Source organism: Xyrauchen texanus, chromosome 18 (genome assembly GCF_025860055.1).
Source record: "Xyrauchen texanus isolate HMW12.3.18 chromosome 18, RBS_HiC_50CHRs, whole genome shotgun sequence".
Taxonomy (NCBI): Eukaryota; Metazoa; Chordata; class Actinopteri; order Cypriniformes; family Catostomidae; genus Xyrauchen; species Xyrauchen texanus.
The window spans coordinates 21,735,712-21,747,377 of NC_068293.1; positions in this window are offsets into that span (position 1 = coordinate 21,735,712).

Here is an 11,666-nt window from a genome sequence, read left to right on the forward strand (position 1 = left end):
TGTGGCTTTTTGTTAATGACTGTCCTACTACAGGATTTAACACAGAGTAACAGCTCACTACCAGTTACAAAAGACACTGTAACAGTCTGTCACATGCAATTCTAGTTGCATTTTTCATCAATTAATTTCTTAAATTATCCATTGACTATGTTCTGGCCAGCCATCTAGTGTCAAAAATATTTTTTGGCCCGATGCCAACCTTACTTGTCGACCTCTGGAATAAAGGAATCAACTCCCTCATTAGAGACTTGCCACCACCTAATGGCGGTGTTAGTTTCATATAGTTAAAAAGTAGACGTTTCATTTTTTTTCCAGTAATTTCATATTTCTACATACAATTTTTTACATTTAAAACATTAATCTCTTAACATAATTTATGCAATTATAATTTGCTGTGTATGTGTAAATCCACATGACACAGGCTAAACAGCCTGGGTCAATCTCAATCCAAAATCTCAATCCAAAAATGTATTATATTGATACCGACTTCCTTTTATTTGGTCATAGTAACCATACACCAAACACAGTGTCTTTGCATTCTGATTGAATTTGTTGACTAAATTTAAGAATCTGACATAAGAGGACAGATGACAATCCTGCATTATATTGTATTATAATGACGATGTAATATAGCACTAAACTTTGACTATAGCCTGCATGTGGCATATTACTAGGAACCTCAAAGCATATTTATGTGTATGTGCATACAGGCCATAAATAACAAATAGACATTATAAAAAATATATTATTCATAAGAATTTAAGTTAATAAAAACATCTAAAACAAAGAATATATGTATTATTTAAATTTGTATAATGACAACTGTCAGTGCGTGAACAGGCTTTTAGGCTTGAATTTAGGCTATTTCAATAGATTTTTTCAGTCAGTGAAGCCAAATAATTGGGTGACAAATAGCATGCATATAGACTATTAATTTTACAGGCTAACAAATACAGTGTTTGGAAAACTCTTAATTTGAAAAACAATGAATGCATATCCTGCCAATCAGATTTAGCCCCACCCACAGGGGAAAATCGGAATATCAAGTCGTTTTTCTGATTTCCGTGCAAGAACGGGAAAACCAAAAATCAAGTCATAATTTAGTTTTTTCGTTTTTCAAAAAACCGAAAAAACGAAAAAAGGAGTTGTTTTCTCGTTTTTTCGTTTTTATATATGAAAGCAAAAACAAATGAACGAACGATACCCGGACCCAAGTCACACATACATTTTATGCTAATGCTTACTGGTTATCCTTAGAGAAAACAACACCTGATAAACAAGAAAATTATGCTCCGAACAGGACTCAAACCGCAGTCTCCAGCGTGAGATGCAGATGCGTTAACCAGGAAGCTAATCTTTAGACTTTAGGGACAAAAACAAATGTGAATTCTTACCCACTGACTTCTTTCGGAAATTTTAGAAGTCTCATTTGCTTCATTTTTGCTGTCTTTCCTGCTAACTGCTGTTAACTCGCCACTAAGTAACGTAAATTGATGTCAGCTCCTCCCCTACCTGCTGCATATTCAACAGAGAGGAAGAAACGGAGTCGCCCATAGGCTACTGTTGTAAACTTTTTATCCTTCTAGAGAGTGGGAAACTCAGAAGGTAAGACCAGGAGACTCGGTTGTATCTTCAAGCAGGATTCTTTATTGAGAAATTCATGCTGTCAGCAGCTGCAGGGACCAACATCTCACTAAGGGAACTTTATATTGTAATTTATACATGCATTTAGAGGGCAGTGCTTAGAGATAGACACAAAGCACCAAAGTGATAACTTTAAAGCATGCAAATGATGTATACAGGCATAGGAAACCCACCCTAGACTCTAGATTGTTACCAGTCCTAATCCAATCAGCATAACTATTCAGATACAGAGATGCTAATCCAATCAGCCTAACTATTTAGACAACTGGGGCTGGGGCTCCAATAGCCATTAAAAGACAGAGGATGAGATTGTAAGTAGTCTGACTAATTTAATTTACAATAGAGAGAACAGAACTGGAAGGAAATCTCTTGCTGGAATACTCTTTCTAACAGCTGATATATTTATCATTTATACCTTAAATGCTAAATGCAGTCTACTCTACTTTCCCAGTTTATATATATGGTTGTGTTTAACATTTTATAAATTTGTAATACAACAATTCCCCTTTGAGAGTTCTAATAACTCTCACAAAATAAAAATTTAGACACTTAAAAGTTCATTCTTGTAACTTGTGATCGTTACAGGCACATAGCACTTGCTCTGTGTTGTTTTTTTCTGTGATTGCATGCTGACACAGAACAAACATGCAATTAGGGTCCGTGAATTTCTTATGGGTAATAATCTTTTCTGGTTGGAACTGTTATTTTCTCGTGAGGTGCTTGAGTCATTTGTTGAATGAAACACTTGATACTGTGGACGCATAAATAGTACACCAGTAGGAAAAAGAACAGCAGAATTGCTATTTCCTTTATCCACAGCCAGGGTTTACCTAGCAAGTTTCCAAACCATGAAGAATTATTTTCAGTCATCTGATGTAAATTTGCTGCAAGATCAAGAATGTCTTGTTGGATTTTGTTCAAGTTCTCTGTTGGATCCATTAAACCGGTTGCAGCACTCGGGGCCGATAATGGTGCAGGCTCCCCCTTGCGTTGCTAGAATGTAATCCAAGGCCACTCTGTTCTGTAAGATCATTATCTTGTGCGGCGAGAGTGTCCTTGATGTTACCAAGGGCCAAAGCCAGTATCATTGGCCAATTTCTGTACAGAATTTGATAAGCTTCTGACTTGATCAAGGGCCTGCATGACACCATAAAACGTGATTATTGCTCCAAGAGTTCTCGACCACCATGTTTGTGCACAAGTGAGTCCTGGAATGCAGCCATCTTCTTTGTTTGTGGAAGGTGGTGAATTTTGTAAATGTGTAGAGCTTGGGGTGGAGTGTGTATTTTCTCTGATAGCCGGTAAAACATAATCCAGGGTGCACCTGCCATTGAATCGACTGGGTAGAATATTGTAGACAGAAGTTCCACATAACCAAAAAATGCCAGTCGGTGGAGGAATCATACACCACTGATTTATTACCAAGAGTTTTGGAAGGGATGGTGTCCTGTGGAGACACTCTTCTAAGTCTTTGTCCTCTTTTCCTGCTGATGGAGTAATGTCTACATGGGATTTTGTTCTTACTTCGACCACAAAGCTGCAAAGTTCACGAGGAATTTCACCCAAGGGAGTCGAGGCTGGAGCATAATTTTCCATACACCAAGGAAAAGTCATTGGCAAAAGTAGATCTGTCATAATGGGAGGAGCTGAAGTTAGGTTGCAGGATGGTAATCCAGGAATGCAACATGGAGAGGGTGGAGGAATTGTTACATTGTGACATGTATCCTTGTTGTATAATCCACTGGTATGATGATCAAAGAAGGTACACGTGTCACATTTGGAGATAGGGTGTGCCACCCATGGGATTCCTGCTCCTACTGAGGGTGCGTGTGGCATGCAAACGTCCTTTCCTGCAAACAAGGCACTTCTTGACATATTCATCAGCTCTAAAAATATCTTGTTTCTGGAGTCCACACTTTGTGCGATGTCCATGATGGTTAGAAATGTGACAATCTTGATCATGTTGATGGATGACTGAAGATTCCGTATGTGAGTCTCTGTGTTGTGTATTTTTTTTTTTTAAACACAACTGGGCAACTTCTTAAACACAACTTCTTGTGATACTGGGCTTGGCAGTGGGTCTAGTTGTTTTCTGGAAGTTGTGGCCTCATACACAGGTGAGGAGGTCGATGCCCATGGGTCTCGGGACAGCCATCAAGTGGTATCTGCAAAGAGGGTAGAAAGAAAAAACAAAAGACAGTAGAGCAGTATTTGTTCAAACACCCGGGTTGTGTCCTTTTCTGAGTCTGCTAATGTTGTTCCTTCTTTCCCTATTTCATAATTTATTTGACACCTAAAGAACAGTGAGGTAAGGATGGACTAGTGGATGGGGAAGGCCTATGAGGGAGTCTTCACCACAGGGTTTGTCCCCCGATGCATATTGCATTCGGTTCTTCCCTGGGCTCCTCACTGGTCTGTGTCCTATCCTATCCCTGTAGGTGGGGGAACAACTTTGCAGTGTGACACATGAGTCCAGGTTTTCTTTCCCTGACACAATACTGCAGCTGCTGTAATCAACATCACTTGATGTGGTCCGTGCCACTTAGGCTCTAATGGCTTATTTCTGAATGTCTTTATCATGACCCATTGACCTGGGATGATTGTGTGTCCACCTTCTGGTGGAGTTTGCCAACACAACTCAACTCTCTCTTTGGCACTCTGTACTGCCTTTGTGAGGTTTTCACAGTAAGCGATCAGGGCATCTGAGGCAATGTGTACATCAGCATTTCTAAGATCAGTCACACCTGGCATTTGCATTGGGCGTCCAGTAATAATCTCATGAGGGCTCAGTCCTACTGATCTGTTAGGTGACGCTCTCATACTACACAGTACTGCTGGCAGCGCTTCTACCCATGGTACTCCTTCCTGATGCATTTTGCTTAGCCTGGTTTTAATTGTTCTGTTACATCGTTCAACCTGTCCTGATGCTTGTAGTCTGTATGGGCAGTGAAGATTCCACTTAATCTTCAACATTCTAGACACTTCCTTGACTACCTGTCCTGTGAAGTGTGTACCTTGATCTGAGTCAGTGCAATCTGGTAATCCCCATCTGGGTATGAAATCAGTGACAAGACATTTAGCAGTATGTGCAGCTGTAGCACGCCCTGTTGCATAAGCTTCTACCCATCTAGAGAACTTCTCTATTACTACCAAAACGTCAGTTTTTCCCTTACACGGAGGCAATGATATGTAGTCAACTTGCAGGTGACGAAATGGTCCTGGTGGAGCTGGGGTATGTATTGCTGGTGTAGTAGCTGCTGGTACCTCATTATTTTTCTGACATGTAACACACCTCTTTGCTGTTTCAGTGGCTACATTTCAGAATTTTGGATTCCACCATTGATTAGAGAACCTGTGATTCATTGTTGCTGGACCACTGTGACCCAAATTGTGCATTTGTTGAGCCAAATATGGCAGCAGTGATTCGGGAGCAACATACTTTCCCCCTTTGGTCCAGCAGCCAGATGAATCCACTGTGGCTCCTTTGTCTAACCATGTCCATGCTTCATACAGAGGAACGTCTTTGTACAGATCAATTATTGATTCAGGAGGCAGAATTGTCTTCTGTGCTATACTACCTGAACACACTTGTACAGTTGCATAGGAATAAGCTTGTTTAGCTGCTACATCAGCAAGAGCATTACCTTTAGCTTCCATTGTATTAGTGGTGAGATGTGCTTTCACTTTGATTACTGCCAATTTCTTTGGAAGTTTCATGGCAAACATTAGATCTTTCACTAATCCAGCATGCTTAATGGGGGATCCAGCAGAAGTTAGAAACTGTCTGGTTTGCCAAATGATACCAAAATCATGAATGACCCCAAAAGCATACCTGGAATCTGTGTAGATATTTGCAACTGATCCTGAAGCTAGTGTGCATGCTCTTGTTAAGGCTACTAGTTCTGCAGCTTGTGCTGAAAAATGATCTGGAAGATGACCTGAAGCAACCACTTCAGTGGTGGACGTTACTGCATAACCTGCTCGTCTGTTACCTTCAATTACTTGAGCTGACCCATCAACAAACAACTCAAATTCTGAATTCTCTATGGGAGTTTCTTTTACTTCACTCGTAGATGTATATGTAAGCGTAACACAATCATGTGTCATTTCGCCTTCGTCCTCTAACAAAACTTCAGTCATTGCAGACATCATACATGAGGATGGGTTTGTGACTGGTGCACGCTGTAGAACTATATTCGGGGCTGTGAGAGTTGCTAATCAATTTCCCCAACGAGAGGAAGTGACAGAAGTGACCTTTGCTTGATTCATTAGTGCGGACACTGCGTGAGGGCATCTTACGTTTACAGTCTGTCCTAACACCATTCCTGATGAAGCCTGAAGCACTAGATGAACTGCCTGTACTGCTCTGAGGCATGGGCCCATACCTTGAGCGACTATGTCAAGTTTACCAGAATAGTAATGAATTGGGCGTAAACTGCCCCCATGATCTTGCATTAAACATGCAGTCATGAAGCTTAAATGTTCATGGACATAAAGAACAAAGGGTCTATCAGTTTGTGCAATTCCCAATGCTGGTGCTTGACATAGTGCTCTCTTCAAATCATTGAACGCTTTGAGGTGAAGTTCTTCCATACAAACAGTATCTGAATCTTTACCATGGCCTTTTAACAAGTCATAGAGAGGCTGAGCAATCGAGGCATATTCTTCAATCCACGGTCTACAGTAACCTGCTGTTACTAAAAATGAGCGGAGTGTTTTAATGGTAGTAGGCGGAGGTATGGATTTGACTGAAGCCGCTCGATCCTGTGTGATGGATCTATTTCCTGCACCAATTGTTTGACCCAGAAATATGACTTGCTTTTTAGCAATTTGAGCTTTGTGAAAACTGCATTTGTGTCCTTTTTTATGCAAATAGTCCAACAATGCTGCCAATTCAGTTTGATGTACCTCGTGATCTGTTGAGGCAATCAAAATATCATCGACATATTGAATCATAGTGGACTGTTTTACCGGACATTCTGGGTCACACAAATCAGGTCTGACAGCCTGATGGTATATAGTTGGGGAGTTTTGAAATCCCTGTGGCAAACGTGTCCACTGGTATTGTTCATAGTCAACTGTAAACGCTAACCATGGCTGGCTGTCAGAGTGCAACGGTACAGAAAAGAATCCATTAGACATATCAATTACTGAAAAATCTTACACTCCAATGTCAAGCCATTACAAATTGTAGAAGGATCTGCCACTAGAGGGGTGATTTTATCAATATGTTTATTGGCTACTCTGTAGTCTATTGTAAGTCTCCATGTTGCATTGGACTTCTTGATAGGCCATATGGGTGAATTACATGGACTGTTGGTTTTAACTAGCACTCCTTGCGTCAGCAACTTTTCTACAATAGGTTTGATCCCCTGTATAGCTTCCTTATTGATTGGATATTGTTTGGTGACCGGAGGTGGAGTTCCTGTCAATTTGACTGGTTCTACACCTGTCAACAAACCACAATCATCCTTGTCTTTAGCCCAAATTGGATGATTCTGTAAGAAAGCATACTCTGGAGGGATTGCATTATTGGTAGAAACTTGTGCTGAGCAAATTTTAATGCTAGCAGATTCTGAGGACATGTCTAAAGTTAGATGTACTTGTCTCAGGAGATCCATGCCTAAAATTGCACCTGTATTTAATGGAGCACATAGCAGTTTTGTAGTCAGAGTTTTCGGGCCAAATTGTACCTCTATGGGCGGGGTTTCATACAAAACAGAATCTTCACCTATTACGCCAGTTAAAGAAAGTTTGGTTTTCTTGTACGGGATGTCTAAACTTTTAGTCAATTTTGTAGGAATTACTGTAATTTCTGCACCTGTATCAAGCAAAAAATCAATCTCTTTCTCTCGTATGCTACCTTTCACAAAAATTCTTTTGTCATTATGATGGATTACAGGGGAAAGGTAGCTACTCACAGCCCCAACAATTAGTTTTTTTCCTGGTCTTGTTGTGCTCTTAGAAGAGCCTGAACGAGCTGTCCTAAAGTTTCAGTGGACACTTGCTGAACTGCTTCAGGGTTGTAAGCAGGCGGGGGAGGAGCAGAATTATGCATAGCATTTCTATTTGCATCTTGTAACTTCTTCCTACACTCTTTCTCCCAATGTCCTAATTTTCCACAGTAGTGGCATTTGCCTTCTTTTTTAGACCACCTGTTTTTTTGTTTTTCTGTGCTAAATGTAGCTGCTGCTGCTACTCTCACTTTGGCTTTAACATCAGCATCTCTTTCCCATGTAGCCAACCTGTCTAGGTTACTTCTAAGAGTTCTGTTAGACCAAGTGAGATCTAGGAATGGCAAGGCTCTTCTGTACTCAGCTAAAAGGCCATCTGACCAGATGCGGACTAGGGGTCCCTTGTCATCTAACACACTTTCAGAATTATCAACAATTCCACTGTAGGTTACAGCTGACTGACAAAACCTTTCAGTGTATTCACTCACAGTTTCTTCTTTCTTTTGTACACAGCTAGTGATTCTTGACCAGTCTATTTTGGGTCCCATGATATTCTTTAGAATTTTCAAAACACCTTCTCTTATATCGCTTCAACTGGCATGCTGTAGTTCAGAAGTCACTGCAGATTCAAAACTGTTGAATTCAGATTCAGTCAAAATTTGTGACATTAACTGTGTGACTTCTGTTAACGACATGTCATATAGACGCATTTTGTTGATCAATGCTCTTCTAAATTCAGAAAACTGTGTGCGTGCTGAGGGTAAGCTCTGGGATAGTCTCTCTATATCTTTAGGTCCAAGCGCTTTTGTGACTGTTTGTATTTGGACAACAGAAGAGTTGGTAGAAACACTTTCAGTTCCCTCAATTCCCTGAGATCGTCTCCTAGCACCACACACATTGACTGAATTTGCAGGCACAGCAGTTACGGATTGGAGAGCTACATCTGTTTCAAATAAATTTTGTAAGTCAGGGAATATGTTATCCGGCTGATTAACTTCTTCTACAACAGTTTTTTCTGCAGCTTTGTTGTGGTTCAATTTCTTGGTTAAAGAGGATACTCTAGCACGGAGCTCTTTGTTCTCTTTCTCTAGCTCTGAGTTATGCTTAGACTGTTGTGTAGCAAGTGCTAAACAAAATTCTCTGTGGCAGCAGATAATGCCTTTCACATTGTTCTTGCGAATACTTGCTCCTAGTACCTTTTTACACTCATCTACTGACCAAGTCTTGTCTGGATGAATCTCATATTTCTTAGTTAGTTCTTGTCTAACATTCTCAGTGACAATTAGGTTCAGTTGTTCTCCTAACAGTGTTTTGAATTCACTATCTGACCACAAAGGAGTCGCAAGACCACCTTTTTCAGTTGTGGGGATTAGTCTAGCACTTTTCTTAAACATTTTGTGGATTTTCTTTGTTCTGTTATCACACAAACAAACACTAAAACGTCTCTGATCAACAGAGGGTACACTTGTTAACACAGTTCAACTATTGTTAACCTTCTTTGACCCAAGCAAAGGATAACACGAATTACTAGCACTTTATGCTAATCTTCTCTGTCTAAAAACAGAGGGTAACAAATATTCTTCTCTGCAGATACAGAGGATAAACAAAATATTAGCCTTTTATGCTAATCTTCCCTGCCTGAAAATAACAGAGGGTAACCAATATTAACACGTAATGCTAATCTTCTCTAAAAAGACAATTTTAGAGGATAACTTAGTTAACCAAACCTACAGCTGTCTGTTAACCCTTCTCTGATGGCGCAGAGGATTTGTACTGGTCTTAAAGGTTCTTTTGGATAGAGTAGCACTCACCAAACTTTGGTTGTAAGAAAGATTCAGGCTGGAATGCAGTCAGATCTTTGTTGAGCTTGAAGTTTCAATCTGGATTCAGGTGAGTAGCTCTATCCGGGTCACGGCACCAAAACTGTTGTAAACTTTTTATCCTTCTAGAGAGTGGGAAACTCAGAAGGTAAGACCAGGAGACTCGGTTGTATCTTCAAGCAGGATTCTTTATTGAGAAATTCGTGCTGTCAGCAGCTGCAGGGACCAACAGGGACCCTTTACATTGTAATTTATATGTGCATTTAGAGGGCAGTGCTTAGAGATAGACACAAAGCACCAAGGTGATAACTTTAAAGCATGCAAATGATGTATACAGGCATAGGAAACCCACCCTAGACTCTAGATTGTTACCAGTCCTAATCCAATCAGCATAACTATTCAGATACAGAGATGCTAATCCAATCAGCCTAACTATTTAGACAACTGGGGCTGGGGCTCCAATAGCCATTAAAAGACAGAGGATGAGATTGTAAGTAGTCTGACTAATTTAATTTAAAATAGAGAGAACAGAACTGGAAGGAAATCTCTTGCTGGAATACTCTTTCTAACAGTTGATATATTTATCATTTATACCTTAAATGCTAAATGCAGTCTACTCTACTTTCCCAGTTTATATATATGGTTGTGTTTAACATTTTATAAATTTGTAATACAACGCTACCGACAGCAAAGAAACTTATTCTATAGGCTAGATTATGCCTATGTCTATTTTTACAGGCTGTATGCTGTATGTGCAAAGCCAAAGCACAATGAAATAAGGCAACTTGTGATTTCGGGGGTTTACCTAGGCTATTGTCCAGTTTCATATTTGTCAGTCAACTTTTCAAAATTCATTCAGGGCTACACTCAAAACATTCGGGGCTGAAGCCCCGGCAAAATCGGCTGCCGCCGCCTCTGCCTCCTCCTCTCCTCAGGGTCTGTCTGTCTGTCTCATGCTCTCCTCATCTCCTCAGGGGCTGTCTGTCTATCTGTCTGTTTATCTGTCTGTCTTTTTCCTCCTCTCCTCAGTCTCAGGGTCTGTCTTTCTCCTCCTCTCCTCAGGGGCTGTCTGTCTCATCCTCTCCTCCTCTCCTCAGGGGCTGTCTGTCTCATCCTCTCCTCCTCTCCTCAGGGGCTGTCTGTCTCTTCCTCTCCTCAGGGTCTGTCTGTCTGTCTCATGCTCTCCTCCTCTCCTCAGGGGCTGTCTGTCTGTCTGTCTGTCTTTCTCCTCCTCTCCTCAGGGTCTGTCTGTCTGTCTGTCTGTCTTTCTTTCTCCTCCTCTCCTCACTTTTTTGTCTGTCTGTCTGTCTTTCTCCTCCTCTCCTCACTTTTTTATCTGTCTGTCTGTCTCTCCTCCTCTCCTCTCTCCGGCTGCCCTTAAAAAGACTTCTTTCTGGCTTTCCTGTTAGCAAACTCAGTTACAATGTCATCAAAATCCAAGTCCATGACCAGCTGAGATTCAATGGCCATCAGTGACAGTGCACGAATGTGCAGCAATTTCTACAAATAGAGACATTTTTGTGAATAAAAAGTTGTATTTTGTATTAGTGATCATAATTTGCGCATGCAACAAAGAGGATGTAGCAGGTGACGCGTGCATTTATTGACGTCTTTTCTGAGTCGATCTCATTTGAGTGTATTCGGCAATGCTTATAACGTGTATAAGGACTGTCTTCCTCCACGATATGTTAGACAGTATGGTTATTTTTCTTATATTAATGATTTATATGTGCATCTTAACTGTCTTGATGAATGGGGAAATAGGAATCCTGGTAAAGTTGAGTTTACATTGAGAAATAAGGATGGTTCCAGACAATACAGAATTTATTTTTGGCTATTGTCTAAAGAATTGGCACATAAAGCTAAAGAAATTGATATTATACCTTTCATTCTTACTGATCATAAAATTATCCATGTTATAAATAGTTTTGATAGTTTAGCTGAAAAAAGATCTGGGTTTAATTAGAAGTTAAATAACTCTCTCCTTGGAAATGAACAATTTCAAAAAGTTGTTAAAGATATTATAACAGATTTTTATAATAAGGCAAATTATTCTAATGGGAAGCATTGGGAATGTATGAAGTATTCAATAAGAAAGTTTGCTATTAGGTTTGGAAAAGATATCGCCAAAGCCAGAAGGGTTAAGGAAGGTTCCATCATTACACATAATTTTTATATATGGAAATCATAGTTTGTTTTATATAGATAAACACATCTTAGTTAAATTACAATTAGAATTGGATCAAAT